A 20,421-nucleotide genomic window follows, 5' to 3' on the forward strand; every position below is an offset into this window, starting at 1 on the left:
CCAGCCGCGGCCAATCAGCGACACGGGATTTCAGAAAAAGATGGCGGCCATTAGCGGCTCATCTGCCGCATGGAGGTCAGCGGCGATGTAGCCGGGAGATGACCGGCACTAGCCGGTCATCTTCCGGCTGCTCGCAGCAGAAGTACCCTGACCGGCGGCGCCGCTGACCTTCATGCAGCTACAGCCGGGAAATCAGCGGCTAGGGCCGCTGATCTCCCGACGGCAAGTGTGAAGGGAGGACCGGGGAGCGGACCAATCAGCGACTTTGGCGCCAACTTTAAACACGCTCTCCGGTCCTCACTAACACGGTTCGCTGATTGTTGTGACCGCCGGCCGCGACCAATCAGCGATATTGGCGCCAAATTTAAACACCGCTCTGCTGATTGGTCGTGGCCACTGGCCGCGACCAATCAGTGATATTGGCGCCAAATTTAAACACCGCTCTGCACAGAGGTCAGCGGCGAAGCAGCAGGGAGATGACCAACGCTAGCCGGTCATCTTCTGGCTGCTCGCAGCAGAAGTACCCCGACCGGCAGCGCCGCTGACCTTCATGCAGCTACAGTCGGGAAATCAGCGGCTAGGGCCGCTGATCTCCCGACGGCAAGTGTGAAGGGAGGACCGGAGGGAGGACCGGGGAGCGGACCAATCAGCGATTTTGGCGCCAACTTTAAACATGCTCTCCGGTCCTCACTAACACGGTTCGCTGATTGGTCGTGACCGCTGGCCGTGACCAATCAGCGATATTGGCGCCAAATTTAAACACCGCTCTGCACAGAGGTCAGCGGCGAAGCAGCAGGGAGATGACCGACGCTAGCCGGTCATCTCCCGGCTGCTCGCAGGATAAGTACCCCGACCAGCGGCGCCGCTGACCTCCATGCGGCTACCGTCGGGAGATCTGCGGCTAGGGCCGCTGATCTCCCGAAGGCAAGTGTGAAGGGAGGACCGGGGAGCGGCGCCGCCGGTCAGGATACTTCTGCTGCGAGCAGCCGGTCATCTCCCGGCTGCTCGCAGCGGAAGTACCCGCATAGACAACGCCGCGCCCCGGTCCTCACTAATACGGTTCGCTGATTGGTCATGGCCGCCGGCCGCGAACAATCAGCGATTTTGGCGCCAAATTTAAACACCGCTCTACACAGAGGTCAGCGGCAAAGCAGCAGGGAGATGACCAAATTTAAACACTGCTCTGCTCATTGCGCCCGGTCGGCCGCATACATATTCTAGAATACCCGATACGTTAGAATCGGGCCTCCATCTAGTTAAATATAAACTCCTAGATCACCATGGGTGATCTCTACTTCTGGATTCACACCAAATCACTAGAACAGACTCACAGGAACTCTAGTGCCACCTACTGGATGTAGCGATCCTAAAAGTCAATATTGACCCTTTAATCATCCTTGGCACGATTTAGGATTAAAAGTCAAACTAGAAACTCCATTTGCGAACACGTGTTTTGGGATTTATGCCCTAAATCATATGTCAATGCTCGTTAAAGTGTCGACACTGACTTCTAGGATTGCTACATCCAATAAGTGGCACAAGATTTCCTGGTCTCTTCCTCTCGGAAAAGACTATTTGCATATTCAATTTTCCTGAAAAGCAGGCTTACATGGCTTATAAGTCTCCTCATGCTGACTTGCCACTCTCTACAAGGAGAAACTTTACTTCTTAGACCCCGTAAAACAGACTGGGTCACAGACGGCAACTTAATCACCTCTAATCACTAGGGTCAATGGGCATAACATTACTTTTAAAATGCCAGTGTTGTAAGTCAAAACCACTGGATCATCAGGCTGCAGCAACAAATTCTAAATGATCAAAATATTGCCCAAACCAACTGGGCCAATGCTGTCTCCACAAAGTATTGTTACTTAGCGAGAGACTGGGCACTACATCAGTGGATTACAAGATGTTTTAGACACTATACTACTAACTGGTTAGAAATATCTGAATATTTTGACTTAAAAATATCACTGGGTCATAACGGACTGAAACTGTAAACAATGAAATGACACTTGGTTGGTTCAGCAAAGACTGTTCAACGCACAGAAGACATCGGTGGATCAGCAACAACTGCAATATACCTTAAATTAATTGACATCATTTATGAACGATGGCCATTCCTGATAATCTAGTATTTTTACCACCATTTGTAATGGCCTAGTTTTCATTCCTATTAGTTTGGGTTCTCTATACAATCCCAGTGGCCTACTGTAACGGGTCCGGGAGGCGGACTGTAACGGGTCCGGGAGGCGGAACCTCTGAGCTACTATACAAGGGGGCGGCCCTTGTAAGGGAGCGGGTGGCAGTCTCTGGGTGAACGGACAGGGAGTTACGGCAAGTGATCAGGGCAGTCTCTGGGTAAGGGGTAGGTACGACCTGTGATGGCAGAGCCTCCGGGTAGGCTAGCAGGCAGGTGGTAGATGTGTGCTCCCAGGTGAGCAAGCGAGAGTCTCTGGAATAGCAGGTGGTCACGGCACGTGACGGCGGAACCTCCGGGCTGGCAGGCAGGTAGGTAACGGAGAAGCGCTCCCAGGTGAGCGGGCAAGAGTCTCTGGAATAGCTGATGGTCACCGCACGTGACAACGGGACCTCCGGGCTGGCAAGCAGGCAGGTAACGGAGATGCGCTCCCAGGTGAGCGGGCAAGAGTCTGGAGTAGCTGGTGGTCACAGCACGTGACAACGGAGCCTCCGGGCTGGCAAGCAGGCAGATAACGGAGAAGCGCTCCCAGGTGAGCGGGCAAGCTGGTCCATAGACAGACTGACCGGAGTAGTAAGGCAGACCGTCGGACCTCAGGCAAGCAGGCAGGTAGCTGATATGCGCTCCCAGGTGAGCGGGCAGGCTGGTCCTTTAGACAGACTGACAGGAGTAGTAAGGCAGACCGTCGGACCTCAGACTGGCAGACAGGTAACAAGTATTCAGGCAGGAATCAGGCAGGTAACTGGCAGGTACTGGCAGGTAACTAGCAGGAAACTGGCAGGAAACTGGCAGGTAACTGGCAACGGGACCTGAGGGCTGAAGCACAGGTGAGACACAGGTGCAAACAACATTGCTCGGGCACCTCCATTTTGGAGGAGGTGCCTTATATATGATGAAGTCCTCCGGCCATTGGCCGGGGACTCTTTAGGGCGGCGCGCGCGGCCCCTTTAAGAGGAGGGGAGCGCGCGCGCGCGCGCCCTAAGCACAGGGGCCGGGAAGGAGCGCGCGCTGAGAGCAGAGCAGGAGGAGGACGCCGGGACGGAGCGCGCGCTGACAGCAGAGCGGGGGGAGGAAGCCGGGCACGGAGCAGAGCGGTGAGAGGAGCAGCGTCCCTGCCTAGCAGAGGGCAGGGACGCCGGCACTACAGTACCCCCCCCTTTAGGCCCCCCCTTTTTTAGGCCAGACAGAAATTTAGCTAGGATGAGAGGGGCATGGATGTTCTCCCGGGGCTCCCACGTTCTCTCCTCAGGACCAAACCCCTTCCAATCTACCAGGAAAAAGGTCTTTCCTCTTACCCTTTTGGTGGCAAGAATGTTCTCTACCTCAAACTCGTCCTCAGCAGAAACCGGAGCAGGAGGCGTACCTGTAGACTTGGAAAAAGAGTTAAGTACCACAGGTTTGAGGAGAGACACATGGAAGGAGTTAGGGATCCGTAAGTTGGCCGGGAGTTTCAATTTATAGGCCACCGGGTTGATCTGACTGATGACCTCCAGTGGGCCGATGAACCGAGGCCCTAACTTATAGGAAGGGATCTTGAGCCGGACATATTTGGACGAGAGCCAGACTTTATCCCCAGGGCGGAATTGAGGAGGGTCCAGACGTTTTTTGTCAGCGTGTCTTTTCATACGCTCGGATGACAGAAGGAGTGCGGACCGGGTACTCTCCCATATGGAGGAAAATTTGTTAACAAGAGATTCCACAGCCGGATTGTCCGCCGAGGTGGAGACGGGAAACGGGATCCGAGGATGCTGACCGTAGACTACAAAAAACGGGGATTTGGAGGAAGACTCGCTCTCGTGATTGTTGTACGAGAATTCGGCCCATGGCAGGAGATCCACCCAGTCAGAATGGTGGGCATTAAGTGCCGAAGGTAACTGGTCAGGTTCTGATTGATCCGCTCCACTTGACCATTAGACTGTGGGTGGTAAGCGGAGGAGAAGTCCAGGGTGACGTCCAGCAATTTACAAGTGGCTCTCCAGAAACGGGAAGTGAACTGTACCCCACGATCCGACACGATGTGACGGGGCAGGCCATGAAGACGGAAGATGTGGCGGATAAAGTCTTTAGCCAGCTCGGGTGCAGACGGAAGACCTGGCAGTGGAATGAAGTGAGCCATCTTGGAGAAGCGGTCAGCGACCACCCAAATGACCGTACAACCGGCAGAGACGGGCAGATCAGTAATGAAGTCCATCGCTATATGCTGCCAGGGGGCAGCAGGTACTGGCAGAGGTAGGAGGCGGCCGGCCGGCAGGTGTCTCGGAACTTTGTTGCAGGCGCAGGACACACAGGCAGAAACAAAGTCTATTACATCCTTGTGCAGGTTAGGCCACCAGTAGTGCCGGGTAATAAGCTGGAGGGTCTTTTTCTGACCGGCGTGGCCAGCTAGTTTAGACGAATGACCCCAGTGTAGAATCTTCTCCCGATCAGGTACTGGTACGAACGTCTTACCAGGAGGAAGACGATTTAGACTCACGGGAGCCACCTGCATTACTCTGGCGGGATCGATGATATGTTTCGGATCCTCCTCGAGATCAGACACCAGAAAGGATCGAGACAAGGCATCCGCCTTGACGTTTTTGTCAGCCGGGCGAAAATGAAGGACAAAATCAAAACGAGCAAAAAACAAGGACCACCGGGCTTGGCGCGGGTTAAGTCTCTGGGCATGCTGGAGGTAAGCCAAGTTCTTGTGGTCAGTGTAAATTATTACCGGGTGAAGAGCCCCCTCGAGCAGGTAACGCCACTCCTCCAATGCCAGTTTGATGGCCAATAACTCTCGGTCTCCTATGGAATAGTTGCGCTCAGAGGAGGAGAAGAGTTTAGAGAAGAAGCCACAAGTTACCATCCTCCCGGAAGATGATTTTTGAGTAAGTACCGCTCCGGCTCCAGAGGAGGAGGCGTCAACTTCCAGGAAGAACTGCTTGTTGCCATCTGGGCGATGCAGCACCGGGGCGGAAGAGAAGGCCTGTTTAAGGGAAAGAAAGGCCTCCTCTGCTTCGGGTGGCCACTCTTTGGGATTAGTACCTTTACGGGTGAGCGCAGAAATTGGGGCCGTCTGGGAAGAGAACTGTGGTATGAAGAGGCGGTAGTAGTTGGCGAAGCCCAGGAAACGCTGAATGGCCTTCAACCCCTCCGGTCGGGGCCATTTCTCGATGGCAGACAGTTTCTCAGGATCCATTTGAAGGCCGGTCTGAGAGATAATGTAGCCCAGAAACGGAAGCGAGGTCTGCTCAAAGAGGCACTTCTCAAATTTAGCGTAGAGATGGTTCTGCCTTAGCCTGAGCAGGACCTGACGAACGTCCCTCCGGTGAGTCTGGAGATCCGGAGAGAAGACCAAGATGTCGTCCAGGTACACCACTACGCAGGAGTAGAGAAGGTCCCGGAAGATGTCATTGACCAACTCTTGAAAGACGGCAGGAGCGTTACAGAGACCAAAGGGCATTACCAGGTATTCATAGTGGCCGTCCCGGGTGTTGAATGCCGTCTTCCATTCATCCCCCTGACGAATACGAACCAGGTTGTACGCCCCACGAAGGTCCAGTTTGGTGAAGATCCTAGCCCCCCTCAGACGATCAAATAATTCTGGAATGAGCGGAAGGGGGTACTTATTCTTCACCGTGATCAGGTTTAGGCCTCTATAGTCTATACAGGGACGGAGAGAGCCGTCCTTCTTTTTGACGAAAAAGAAGCCTGCTCCCGCCGGGGAGGTAGATTTCCGGATGAATCCTCTGGCCAGATTCTCCTCAATATATTCGGACATTGACCGGGTCTCAGCAGCGGATAAAGGATAGATACGCCCACGGGGAGGAGTAGTACCGGGTAGCAGATCGATGGGACAGTCGTATGGTCTATGTGGTGGTAATGTCTCTGCCTCCTTTTTATTAAAGACATCTGCATAAGACCAATAAGGAATCGGAAGTCCAGGTAGATTAGCTGGGGTAGGAGAGGGACGGACGGGATGGACGGGAACCAGGCAGGTTTTATGACAGTCTTGTCCCCAGCGAAGGACCTCTCCGGTTTGCCAGTCTAGCACGGGTGCATGTCTCTGGAGCCAGGGCAGACCTAGCAAGAGGGCGTGAGAGAGTCCAGGCAGAACATGAAAGGAGATACTTTCAGAATGCAGCATTCCCACCTGCAGGGTAATGGATTCGGTGATGAGTTGAATGGGGCGAGGTAAGAGGCCCCCATCCACGGCAGCGACAGACAAGGGTACAGCCAGAGGTTTGGTGGGGATGCGGTATTTCTCAACCAGGGACTGTGAAATAAGGTTCCCGGCTGCTCCAGAGTCAAGTTGGGCTAGTTCGAAATAACGGTTCTCCCCGTAGATGATCGAAACTGACAACAGCAGGGATGGAGAGGATTTATTCTTGTCTAGGTGGACCTCTCTGAGCGAACCTAGACACAGGCGTCTCCCGACCTCTCCGGGCAGGCACGGATCCGGTGCTCCTTACTGCCACAGTAGAAGCAGCTCCCCTCGGCACGGCGTGAGTCCTGACGGGTTTTGACCATCTTGGTCTGGTCGACCTGCATAGGCTCAGGAGAGTGTACCTGGGGAGAGATGGAGGGAATGACGGGTTTCTGGAAAGTAGGAGCTAAACGTGGAATCCTTCTCTCACGGGTGACCTCTTTGGCACGCTCCTGAAACCGTAGGTCAATTCGGGTGGCAAGAGTTATTAAGTCATCGAGAGTGGTAGGAATGTCCCGACCGGCAAGTTCATCTTTAATACGGCCGGACAGACCCTCCCAGAAGACGGAAACCAGAGCGTCGTTATCCCAGGCCAGCTCCGAGGCAAGGGTACGGAACCGTATGGCATATTGGCCCACGGTGAGACTCCCCTGACGGAGGCGTAGCAACGATGATGCAGATGAGGTCTTCCGTCCGGGTTCGTCGAAGATTTTCCGGAAAGCCGTGAGAAAAGCAGGCAAGTTGGACACCAGGGGGTCTCCTCTCTCCCATAGAGGATTCAGCCAGGCCAGGGCCTCCCCGGTGAGATGGGACATGATGAAGGCAATTTTGGCCCGGTCGGAGTTAAACTGGTAGGACAAAAGTTCAAAATGCAGGGTGCACTGATTCAAGAAGCCCCGAGCCTGGACGGGGTCGCCTCCGAAGCGAGGAGGTGCAGAAAGCCGGGGTCCGGGGTAGGATACCATAGTATTAGTGAGCAGCGGAGCCGCCGGATTGCAAGATATGGCACTGGCGGAGGTTGTTGGTGGATCAGACAGAGTGTTCAGGCGAGTATTAACATTCCGCAGGTGACCCAGGATGGCCTCCTGTTGGGACCTCTGACGGGACAGTTCAAGACCGAGGTCCGAGAGCGAGGGAGCTTGGGTGCCACCGGGTTCCATGGCCCGAGCAAACTGTAACGGGTCCGGGAGGCGGACTGTAACGGGTCCGGGAGGCGGAACCTCTGAGCTACTATACAAGGGGGCGGCCCTTGTAAGGGAGCGGGTGGCAGTCTCTGGGTGAACGGACAGGGAGTTACGGCAAGTGATCAGGGCAGTCTCTGGGTAAGGGGTAGGTACGACCTGTGATGGCAGAGCCTCCGGGTAGGCTAGCAGGCAGGTGGTAGATGTGTGCTCCCAGGTGAGCAAGCGAGAGTCTCTGGAATAGCAGGTGGTCACGGCACGTGACGGCGGAACCTCCGGGCTGGCAGGCAGGTAGGTAACGGAGAAGCGCTCCCAGGTGAGCGGGCAAGAGTCTCTGGAATAGCTGATGGTCACCGCACGTGACAACGGGACCTCCGGGCTGGCAAGCAGGCAGGTAACGGAGATGCGCTCCCAGGTGAGCGGGCAAGAGTCTGGAGTAGCTGGTGGTCACAGCACGTGACAACGGAGCCTCCGGGCTGGCAAGCAGGCAGATAACGGAGAAGCGCTCCCAGGTGAGCGGGCAAGCTGGTCCATAGACAGACTGACCGGAGTAGTAAGGCAGACCGTCGGACCTCAGGCAAGCAGGCAGGTAGCTGATATGCGCTCCCAGGTGAGCGGGCAGGCTGGTCCTTTAGACAGACTGACAGGAGTAGTAAGGCAGACCGTCGGACCTCAGACTGGCAGACAGGTAACAAGTATTCAGGCAGGAATCAGGCAGGTAACTGGCAGGTACTGGCAGGTAACTAGCAGGAAACTGGCAGGAAACTGGCAGGTAACTGGCAACGGGACCTGAGGGCTGAAGCACAGGTGAGACACAGGTGCAAACAACATTGCTCGGGCACCTCCATTTTGGAGGAGGTGCCTTATATATGATGAAGTCCTCCGGCCATTGGCCGGGGACTCTTTAGGGCGGCGCGCGCGGCCCCTTTAAGAGGAGGGGAGCGCGCGCGCGCGCGCCCTAAGCACAGGGGCCGGGAAGGAGCGCGCGCTGAGAGCAGAGCAGGAGGAGGACGCCGGGACGGAGCGCGCGCTGACAGCAGAGCGGGGGGAGGAAGCCGGGCACGGAGCAGAGCGGTGAGAGGAGCAGCGTCCCTGCCTAGCAGAGGGCAGGGACGCCGGCACTACACCTACTCCAATGACACGGTGGTATAGGGTGACGATCCAGTGATTTTATAAAATTCCTGATTACTCCGTTGACAAAGGTCTTATTCTCTTGACAGATCTCCAATGCGATTGTGGTAAATTGTCCAAGGAGATTGTTATGTAGACAGTTTCCGAATATATTCATGTAGGATCACTTTACCCTTAACACCTACATAATGCAGAAAGGTCAACCAAGGAAATCTCTTAACACTGATACTCAGTGTTCTACAGTATGTCAAATGGGAGTGGTCTTTATGGGGTGTGGCTTCTATAAAGGAGCATGGTTAAGGGGGTGCTAGAAGGCCAAAATACATCTACGGTGCTGCTACAGACAGAGCAGGCCAAAGGAAAGCAAACAGAAAAAAATGTGGACATGTGTCTGTGCCTTATTCACAGTCAGGGTAAACTACATTGGTGCCCAGGTGAGGAACCCTTAAAAGCAGATGACTTGATATCCCTGAAAAATATCACTACATAAAGTATTAATTGAGTACATTAAAGAGGTATTCCTATCTCCAAGATCCTATCCCAATATGTAGCAGGTGTAATAATAATATTGGCAAATATCTACAATTAGAAATGTAGTATAGTATTTTTGATTCGCTATCTCTCTTTCCTCATGTGCAGGCATTGCAGGACCTTAGGTATCCATGGTTACGTCCACTGATAAAGTGACAGTTAGTTAGCTAGCTGCTAGTGGTCGTAACCGTGGATACCTAAGGTCCTGTATTGCCTGCACATGAGGTAAGTGGCATAGCGAATCAAAAATACTATACTACATTTCTAATTGGAGGCATTTGCTAATATTATTATTATTATTACACCTACTACATATTGGGATAGAATCTTGGAGATGGGAATACCCCTTTAACTTTGTTTTTGCGTCTAAAGGGAGGTGTTTTGGTGGAAACCACAATTGATCCCCTGGGTTGTGGAGGCCCTAAAGCATTAGAGCATATGCCCTCCCTATAAGGCGGCCACTCATTACATACATGTTCACAAGTCACAAACTACATAGATGCACGCATACATGTACTATTGTTGTAAGCAGACATGCACACATACATCAACATTAAAATTGCAACACCAAGAAAGGAAAGTTGTGGAATTATGGAAATCACTAGATGGATAGACATGTTAATAATATGCAAATGATGGAAAAAAGGAAACAAAATTTTCAAAACATCTCAATTTATTCAGCATTGAGTGTGAGCACCACAACAACGCCACAACGCCAGGCCGCATGTTGCTTGTGCTACCGAGAGCAGCCTGTGTGACCTAAACGTGCTACCATAGGCTGCAGCGTCTCCAGACTTGTCTCCCATTGTGTACCTCTGGAATGTCATTGATTTGCAATTGCGAAGGGAGCAGCCAGCAGCGGATCTTGATGAGGCTGGCAGAACATTCCTCAGATAACCTTTAATAACCACATTGATAGCAGCCAATACATATAAGTGAGGGATTTCTGTACATGATGCTTATACTTGATACTGAATAAATTGAGATATTTTGAACATATAGTTTCCATTTTTCCATCATTTGCATGTCATTAACATCTCTATCCATCCTGTGATTTACATAATTCCACAACTTTACCTTCTTTGGGTTGCAGGTTCATTGTTGGGGCGAGTATAATCACTCCACAACCACGATTTTTGCAAAACGACATATATAGTCATATAATTAGGGGATCCTAACTTACACACAATTAGGGGCCTCTAACCCCTGTAGTAAGAGAAGTGAAGGGGAGCAGTGTCATTGCTGATGTGGCGCCCTGCTGCGCATTGGTGCCACAGAACCCAGAAGGGTGCATGGATGGACTTCTCCAAAGAGGCCCTCACACATTCACACATCTCCACCCTACCACCTCAGACCAGCAGAGGGAGCCCGTTAGGGATATATAATGGGAGGGTGGAGACAGGCAGCTCAGTGTTAGTGAGAAGTTAAGTCTCAGTCAGTGTTCAGAGAGGAACACAGCTCAGAGTGAGCAGAGAGCATGCCGACGCTCAGAGAGCGGTGAAGACGCAGCACGCCAGCTGCCGAGTAGTGAGGGCCCCGAGTGTGGTCGACGGCGAGGAGGAAAAGAGAGTGGAGCTAAGGGGGCAGAGGAGCCTAGTAAGCTCACCCCGTTATACAAACCGGACACCGGGTCCGAGCCTACAGGGACCCTTTACACCCAGTAGGGATAACCGGAATCCCAGGAGGACTACAAGTCCCTGGCAAACCTGAAGCTAGACACGTACAGGAACAAGAACCACGAAGGCCCCGACGTCCAGGGTAAAGTGGTTACCAACCAGAGGTCCTACTTCTGAGCAACAGGTGAAGTAAAAGCAGGACACATAGTCTAGGAACAGTGGCAGGCTGGCCAGGAACATACAAAGAGACAGCAACGGATCAGGAGGCCCTATACCCACTCACTGGGGAGAGTCCAAAAGTGCGCCCTTCACCTGGAGTACCTTGGACCGTACCTATCAACAGCACCAGTAAAGGTAATGAAGCAAATCCCCTGTCTCTGTCCGCTACTTCTGCTGTGCCATCGCTCCCCCTGCACCACAATGCCCAGCGCAACCTGCATCGTTTCCACTGCCCTGAGGCCTGCTCCACCTGTGGGGAGCCATTCCATCTCAAGCTGCCCTAACACCTGCCTCAGAGGACTGTCGCAGCGCTGGTGATCCTCACCAGACACCACAGGTGGCGTCACGACAAATCCCCCTATAAATATCCCCTTTTTGCACTGACCGCCCTGGGTCACAGACCGGGCCAGCCACCGTGATCTCCCCCAAAAGCAGCCATAAGGCCCGGCTGCCGAGTACCCCACGGCCCTGGGGTCGAGCCAGCTCCTGGCGCCACGAATGGGATTGCGTGCCCATTGCCACCGGGTACTGTGAACCTTAAGAGACTGTAACCCTTACTGTGGTGAAGTTTTCCCGCCATTCCTGAGGTTTTTTCCACCATATCCGCCATTTTTCCTGTTGCCGTGCGGGAAGAAGAGGGGCGTAACTGCTGGAAGCGCGCGAAGCCCAGAACACGCCACGCCCCTGTCGTCGAATCAGGAAGCGTAAGGTCCTGGAAGGAGTCAGAGGACGCTCTGACGTCAGACTCGAGCGACGCAAGGTCCTGGAAGAAGGCCGTCGCCCGCGGAGCTGCGGCCTACCTGGTAAACGAAGGTAGGCTCCAGTTCACTAGGGGGGAGCAACCATGGCCGACAACCAGCAAGCCGCCGGAACGCTGGTTAGCGCTCGTGAGGCCCAACCTGCGCCCGGCGCCGCACAGGCCAGAGCGGCCGCTCCACCAGCAGGGGTCGTAACTCCGTTGATACCTATGGCCCTGCCATATATCCCTGGAGCGAAGTGGTTCCCCCAGTATAATGGTACGCCAGACACACTGTCCGGATTCAAGAGGAAAATATGCGGCATACTGGATATGTATTCTATGACTGGCAAGCAGAGAGCCGCTGTAGTGTTAGGACAATTGACTGGTGCCGTTGAGCGAGAAGTTGGATCCTGGCCAGCCGCAGACCAAGAATTAGTGTCCATCATCTATTAAAGATTGCAAACAGCGTTTGAAAACCATACTGAGACAGATCTCCGGATGAGGTTCTACCAGTGTGTCCAGAAACCCGAGGACAGTATCCGGGACTATGCCTGGAGCTTACAGGAGGCCCTGCGGGCCCTGAAACAGGTTAGTCCAGCCAGCATCCATGAGGAAGATAAAATGATGACGGAACAATTCATCCGGGGGTTGAAGTCCCAGGAGGAGAGCAGAACTGTACGGTGGTGGGCCTTAGACCATCCAGATGCCACCTTTGACACCCTTAAGGACATGGCTATAAAGGGCCTGCAGCCCCTGGAAACAACAGACACTGCTATCCAGCGTTACCACGGTGGGGCCACCCCAGTGCCCGCAGCACCCACTGCTCCTCCATTCTGAAACAAGGATGCAAACAGTGCCCCCTAGCGAGCTGGACAGCTTACGCTCTGAAGTGCGCCAGTTAAGTAAAACCCTGGCCACTGTCATGAGTACCCTGCAGCTACAGAGGGAGCCTGAGCCGGAAGGAAGGATCCTGCTAGCCGATAGCCCTGAGGATGTCCCCTGGATGAGAAGAAGAAGGAGGACACTGCCACCCCGTAGGAGGACAATGCCACCCCAGAGGAAGACAACGCCACCCCGTGGGAGGACCAACGACCAACGGCGCCCTCCAGAAGACTTCATCTGCTACCGCTGCCATAAAGCAGGCCACACCACGCGGACCTGCCCTTTAAAAGAGAAAACCCTGGTGCCTAGGGCCAACACCCAGGAGTAGACCAACCAGGCCCATCAAACTGGTACCGCCGGTTCGTGGGAGGAAGACCTTTCCTGTCCATTGTGCTGGACGGCATCGCGACACCTGCCCTGCTGGACACAGGATCTCAGGTAACCATCATGCCTGATGTCCTCTACAAAAGGTTCTGGTCCATAGACGAACTTCACCCGCCAGATGCAAACCTTTCCGTGTATGCCTCTAATGGCCTCCCCCTTAACCTAGTCGAGGTTAAGGATGTGGCAGTAAAGGTGGGAAGAGTGGAACTGAAGGACCAGAGACTAATTGTAGTAGAGACTAATCCTGATGATACAGACTTGTATATGGTACTTGGCACAAATATTGTTAGCAACTGTTTGGGAGAAGTGTTATTCTTGCTCCAACAGATGGCTGACACCGCCAGACCAGGGCAGAGGAGGGTGCTCCAGAAAGAGATCCAAGCCCTTATGTACCAGCAACAGGTAAAGCTAACAGGTGGTGAAATTGGTAATATACGGGTGACAGACCCGATACCCATTGTGATCCCCCCGATGAGTGAGATGCTGATTTGGTGTAGAGCAGCAATAGGTCTCAAAGGACGGAGCTACCAGGCGGTAGTAGAGCCCCTTAGCTCGGAGCATAGACCTACGCTCTTGACTGCCAGAGGGGTGGTGGATGTACGCAATGGGAGGGTGCCCGTACGCCTCCTAAACTATGGGGAGGACGAGATTAGATTACCACGCTACGCCACTGTTGCCAAACTGTACACAGTAGATAACAACTCCATACACACGGCGGAGTCCTTAACCTCACCAGACGAAGTGGAGGATAATGACCCGGGAACCCAGGTGGAGGATTGGTGTCAACAGCTTCATGTTGGGACAGACACCACTCCTGCCCATCAGAAGCAGGGTGTACACCGGGTGGTTCAGGAATATGAGCAGGTATTCAGTAAACACCCACTTGACTTTGGGAGGATTAAAGGGGTACAACACCATATACCCACAGGTGACCATCCACCCATCAAAGAACGTTACAGGCCCATACCACCAGCACACTACTAGAAGGCGAAGGAGATGTTGCACGACATGAAGAAGGCAGGGGTAGTAAGGGATAGCTGTAGTCCCTGGGCAGCTCCCCTGGTCCTAGTCAGGAAAAAGGACGGAAGCATGAGAATGTGTGTAGATTACAGACAGGTAAATCGCATAACACACAAAGATGCATACCCTTTGCCCCGTATAGAGGAATCCTTGGCTGCATTAAAGTCTGCAAATTACTTCTCCACCCTTGACCTCACTAGTGGGTACTGGCAAGTAGCTGTTGCTGAGGAGGATCGGGAGAAGACGGCCTTTACTACCCCGATGGGACTCTGCGAGTTCAACAGTATGCCGTTTGGACTCTGCAACGCCCCCAGAACGTTCCAGAGATTGATGGAGTGCTGCCTGGGACACCGCAACTTCGAGACTGTGCTGCTATACCTGGATGACGTGATAGTGTACTGCAAAACGTACGAGGACCATTTGAAGCACCTGGCAGAGGTATTTGAGTCGCTGTCCCGGTATGGGATGAAGCTGAAGCCCTCCAAGTGTCACCTGCTCAAGCGAAAGGTACAGTACCTGGGGCACATCGTCAGTCCCAAAGGAGTAGCACCGGACCCGGAGAAGGTCACTACCATCCAAAAATGGCCGAAGCTGAAGAGCCTCAAGGAGGTACGTCAGTTCCTGGGACTAGTCGGGTATTACCGGAGGTTTGTGAAGGACTACACCAAGAAAGCGGCGCCTTTGCAAGAGCTCCTGGTAGAGGACAGTCCGGGAGAGGCAGAAACCCCCCGTTCCAGTGGGGTAAGGAGCAAGCTGAATCCTTTGAGGTGATGAAGGGGATCCTGACCGGCGAAGAGATCCTAGCCTACCCTGACTACAGCCAACCGTTCCTGCTGTACACTGATGCCAGCAACAAGGGATTAGGAGCTGTGTTAAGTCAGAAGCAGAATGGCCGAGAGAAGGTGATCGCCTATGCAAGCAGGAAGCTCCGCCCGACCAAGAGGAACCCAGAGAACTATAGCAGCTTCAAGTTGGAGTTCCTGGCCCTGGTCTGGGCCATCACCGAGCGGTTCAAGCACTACCTAGCCTCCAGTAAGTTCACTGCCTACACTGATAATAACCCCTTGACTCATCTAGAGACAGCCAAGTTAGGAGCCATGGAACAGCGATGGATGGCTCGGCTGTCAAGCTATCAGTTCACCATTAAGTACCGGGCAGGCCGCAAGAATGCCAACGCTGATGCCCTGTCCAGGATGCCTCACCAGTCGGACACTGAAGAAGAAGTGGATGACCTGCAGGAGATTGAGCTACCTGCCTTCCACCGTAATGGAGTGGTCCACGAGCAACGAGCCTCCAGGAGGGATCGTGGTAAGATGTTAAACCCTTTGCCTCACCACAGCTGGAAGGAGACCCAGGACAGCGGTTGTCAGCCGTGTCAAAGAACTGATAACCCAGGAAGGTTCCTCCCTAGATAAGGATGCGTCTCCACAAGCCAAGCAACTGTGGAATGAGAGAAGCCGGCTGTTCATCTATAGAGAGAAGCTGTGCCGAAGGTATGTCAACCCTAGGACCCATGAGATGGTATGGCATATCGTAGTGCCCAGGACGGACATCCAGATGGTGTTGGAGGCCTACCACGATCAAGCGGGGCACTTTGGCTGAAAGAAGCTAGAAACCCTGCTGAAAGGTCTGTTTTATTGGGCTGGAATGCGTGGTTCCATAGAGAGATGGTGCCGGGATTGTGGACCCTGTAGCCTCAGAAGAAAAGACTACAGCAGCCAGAAGGCACCCCTGCAACCCATCAAGACAACTCGACCCTTGGAGATCGTGGCCCTGGATCATGTCAAGCTGTCACCCAGCAGGTCAGGCTATTCCTATGCCCTGACCATGGTGGATCACTACTCCCGGTTCCTGGTGGTCGCCCCCGTCAAGGATCTGACTGCAGAAACTGCAGCGAAGACGTTTCAGGCATACTTCTGCAGGCCCCATGGATACCCGGAGCAGGTGCTGACAGATCAAGGCACTGCCTTCGAAGCCAAATTGTTCAAGGAGTTCTGCCATCTGTACGGGTGTAAGGAGATCCAGACTACACCGTACCACTCCCAAACCAATGGGTTATGTGAAAAGATGAACAACATCATCATTGGCCTGTTGAAGACCTTACCGCTAGAAGAAAGAAACCAGTGGCCAGATAAGCTACCTGACCTGGTAGATCTGTACAACCACATACCTGTGAGTTCCACCAATTGTACTCCAGCATACCTCATGCGAGCAAGACCCAGAAAGTTGCCCATGGACCTGGAGCTTGGTGTAGTAGAACCCGAAGCAGATATGTCCACTGAGGACTGGGATACAGGAGCAGTACAGGAGAGTACAGGCCTGTGTCGAAGACAGTCTGAATAGGGTAAGAGACAAGCAGGAAGCACAGTACAACAAGAGTGCACCAGCAGAACCCTTAGCACCTGGAGAAGTTGTGCTAAAGAGAAAAAGAAGAAACCACAAACTTGATGACCAGTGGGAGAGGGAACCCTACACTGTGTTAAATTCAAGATTTGATAACAGGAAGACCTGTTTAATTACCAAGGACGGAGGAAGAACGACTGCAACGGTATCTAGAGACCATCTGAAGTTGTGTCCAGGTCTGCTAAAGCCCCAGGAAGAAGTGCCTCTCATCGTACCGGAGGAGCCTAAAGAAGCAGTGATACATACTGAATTAGGAGATTTCCCGGCAGATTGGCCCCAACTAGGAGGAGCAGTGATAATACCTGTGATCCACTTTTACCAACAGCCAGAAGATCCTCCACAGCAAGTAGAACCTGTAAGTGCCCCAGAAGAGCCTGCTCAGGAAGAATCCCCGGAAGGAGGATCCCCGGTTGGAGCAGAGCAAGGAGGCCCAGCCAATGGTACACTTGCCAGTCTCGTAGGGAGGTTAAGGCAGCCATGCAGTTCCTCCACACCTAGAACTGACAGAATGGGAGGTAGTACAAACACCAGTACCACACGCATCCCAGTACTACGTAGGTCAACACGTAGCACGCAAGGTCAGACCCCTGTCAGATACAGAGAGTAAAAAAAAAGAAACTCTGATAGTATAAATAGTTGCCCCTGGGGTATATTGTTCTTGTGTAATTTTCATGTATTTAATTATTGATGTGTTTTGCCTTACAATGGACAATTTAGGTGACATGGACACTTAGCATTGCATTTAGTTACCCGTAAGGGTATATATATATAAAAGACTCTGTGGCTGAGGACTGTGAGCAGCCCAAAAACTATTCATGTACATAATTGCACTCCCTGGAGTGCCTTATAAGTAACCACTGAACAAAAACCCGTTTGGCGTGGCCGAAGACGTGGTCCACCACCTGGATAACTTATGCCCTGCAGCCACGCCCAGGGCCTACATTGAGGGTTTTTGGACGGGTCCCTCATGCTACTCATCCACTTTCGGTGAAAAGGACACCATGTTACGGGACTTGCTGTAACCATATTGTTATTATTGTAATTGTTATTATTATTGTTAACCTGTTTTTGAAAAAAATGCTTCAGTCCAGGAGTACTGGGTTTTACTAGGGGGGAATGTGGCGCCCTGCTGCGCATTGGTGCCACAGAACCCAGAAGGGTGCATGGATGGACTTCTCCAAAGAGGCCCTCACACATTCACACATCTCCACCCTACCACCTCAGACCAGCAGAGGGAGCCCGTTAGGGATATATAAAGGGAGGGTGGAGACAGGCAGCTCAGTGTTAGTGAGAAGTTAAGTCTTAGTCAGTGATCAGAGAGGAACACAGCTCAGAGTGAGCAGAGAGCGTGCCGACGCTCAGAGAGCGGTGAAGACGCAGCATGCCAGCTGCCGAGTAGTGAGGGCCCCGAGTGTGGTCGACGGCGAGGAGGAAAAGAGAGTGGAGCTAAGGGGGCAGAGGAGCCTAGTAAGCTCACCCCGTTATACAAACCGGACACCGGGTCCGAGCCTACAGGGACCCTTCACACCCAGTTGGGATAACCTGAATCCCAGGAGGACTACAAGTCCCTGGCAAACCTGAAGCTAGACACCTACAGGAACAGGAACCACGAAGGCCCCGACGTCCAGGGAAAGTGGTTACCAACCAGAGGTCCTACTTCTGAGCAACAGGTGAAGTAAAAGCAGGACACATAGTCTAGGCTCAGTTGCAGGCTGGCCAGGAACATACACAGAGACAGCAACGGATCAGGAGGCCCTATACCCGCTCACTGGGGAGAGTCCAAAAGTGCGCCCTTCACCTGGAGTACCCTGGACCGTACCTAACAACAGCACCAGTAAAGGTAATGAAGCAAATCCCCTGTCTCTGTCCGTTACTTCTGCTGTGCTATCGCTCCCCCTGCACCATAACGCCCAGCGCAACCTGCATCGTTTCCACTGCCCTGAGGCCTGCTCCACCTGTGGGGAGCAGTTCCATCTCAAGCTGCCCTAACACCTGCCTCAGAGGACTGTCGCAGCGCTGGTGATCCTCACCAGACACCACAGGTGGCGTCACGACAAATCCCCCTATAAATATCCCCTTTTTGCACTGACCGCCCTGGGTCACGGACCGGGCCAGCCACCGTGATCTCCCCCAAAAGCAGTCATAATGCCCGGCCGCCGAGTACCCCACGGCCCTGGGGGCGAGTCACTGACAGCTACCTTCTCATAATGGTACAAAAAAAGTGTGGGAACTGAGGCCACTAGATGGCAGCATTTCACATTAGCAGAGCAGAGGAGCTGATTGGCTGAGATCTATAATAGTCTATCTGTCCTTCATGAGATCTGAGGTAGATTGCAGATTGTGCACTACAAAGCACAAGCATGACTCAACAAGACAGCAAGGTCTTCTGTCTGTTGAGTCACCGGGTCAGCAGCAAAGGTGACCAGGTGATTGGTTATAAAATCCAGGTGACACCCAAGAAACCAGGAGAGCTGAAAGGCCTGATTAAGTACAATATTCTAGCAAAAAAACAAAGTCCAGTTTTCTAGAGTTATTTTCTCCATTTTAGTGGCTTTAGTATTAGCACCTTATTCTCTACAGGTTTTGCACCACTTTTTAAGTTGCTTTTCTTTTTTAAATCTTTTTTTTTCTATTTTACCTTGACATCTTTTCTTATCCAGATGTTTTAGACAGGTTCATGAAATAAGACTTTTACCAAATGTCATCTTTTTTTTTTTTTTTAGCAAATCTGACTTCGGTCTTCACTCTGACTTCACTCTAGGAGTGTTCAATTTGTCGCATTTTTGCAATTTTTAAAAGCATTTGTGACTTTTGGTAGTGATAGTGAAAAGTCACAAAACGAAACTGATTAAAACCAAAAATAAATTAAGAGATTTCTGTTAGATTTAAATTCATGAACCACGTGCTCCATTTTGAAGAATTTGTCGCAAATAAAAATAGCGAGACTAGACAAGAAAAAAGACAAATAAGAAGGAAAGAAGGCAAGAAAGAAACATAACAAAAGACAAATAAGAAAGAAACAAGACAAAAGAAGACAATTGACTTCAATAAATCCCATATGATGAATCGGGCCCATTGACTCATACAACTTATATTTGAACAAAACGTAAAAAAGTTACAACTGCAAAAGAAGAAAAAAAATGTTTTTGTTCCTCAAGGCCAAAATTCTGGTTCTTATGGGATAATAAAACTGTTCTACATTATATTAATACATATATTATTTTTTGTTTTAAGATTTCAGTTTATACTATTTATGCAACATAGTGGGCTGAAAATACATACTGACCCAATATGTATAGTGATAGAGAGGAGAAGCAGTTTGGATTTTACCCCAAATCTGATATTGTCCATACTGTAAAAATACATGTAAAGTTTAAATATTTAAAACTACATGAAATTTTGTAAAGTTGACAAGGTATTGAGTAAATTAATTCTACATCCACATCCTTGAACGGAAAGTGCAAAAAAACAGGCAACTATTCCTTTAGCTTAATATAGCATGCCACTGATTTCTTCCAGTATATACAGTATACAGTTTATACTTCTACATTGTCATTGGCTATTATTTGCCCCATTGTATCTTTTGTGGTGTCTCCTCCCACTGTTTTGGCAAAGCCTCTGTTTTAATTGCTCCGCCCAAAAATATTATCTTATTTTTCTCCAAAATTACAGTCGTACAGATATGGGTGGACATGATACCTCTGCACGATCTACGGATAACTTTAAGCAGGGCAAGAACAAAAAGGTAATATGTTGTCACCAAATAATCCAGGTTGTGATGAAACATAATGCAAATGAACATTTAGTCGAAATATCTGAAAATATAAAGTTATAAAAGAAGAAGAACAGTAAATATAAGAAGCCAGAATCCGACACTTTTTCATATATCTATCATTTGCAGCACACACTACTAGCCTATGATTCCCCCAATA

General features: G+C 51.5%; 1 protein-coding gene across 1 annotated transcript in view; it reads right to left on the reverse strand.

Moving 5' to 3' along the window:
- COL6A1 (collagen type VI alpha 1 chain) overlaps positions 1-20,421 on the reverse strand; it is a 70,917-nt gene that overhangs the window by 50,038 nt on the left and 458 nt on the right. The gene's annotated exons all lie outside the window — the stretch shown is intronic.

Source organism: Phyllobates terribilis, unplaced genomic scaffold (assembly GCF_046119375.1).
Source record: "Phyllobates terribilis strain yellow unplaced genomic scaffold, ASM4611937v1 Scaffold_9__5_contigs__length_417890890, whole genome shotgun sequence".
NCBI classification, from domain to species: Eukaryota; Metazoa; Chordata; class Amphibia; order Anura; family Dendrobatidae; genus Phyllobates; species Phyllobates terribilis.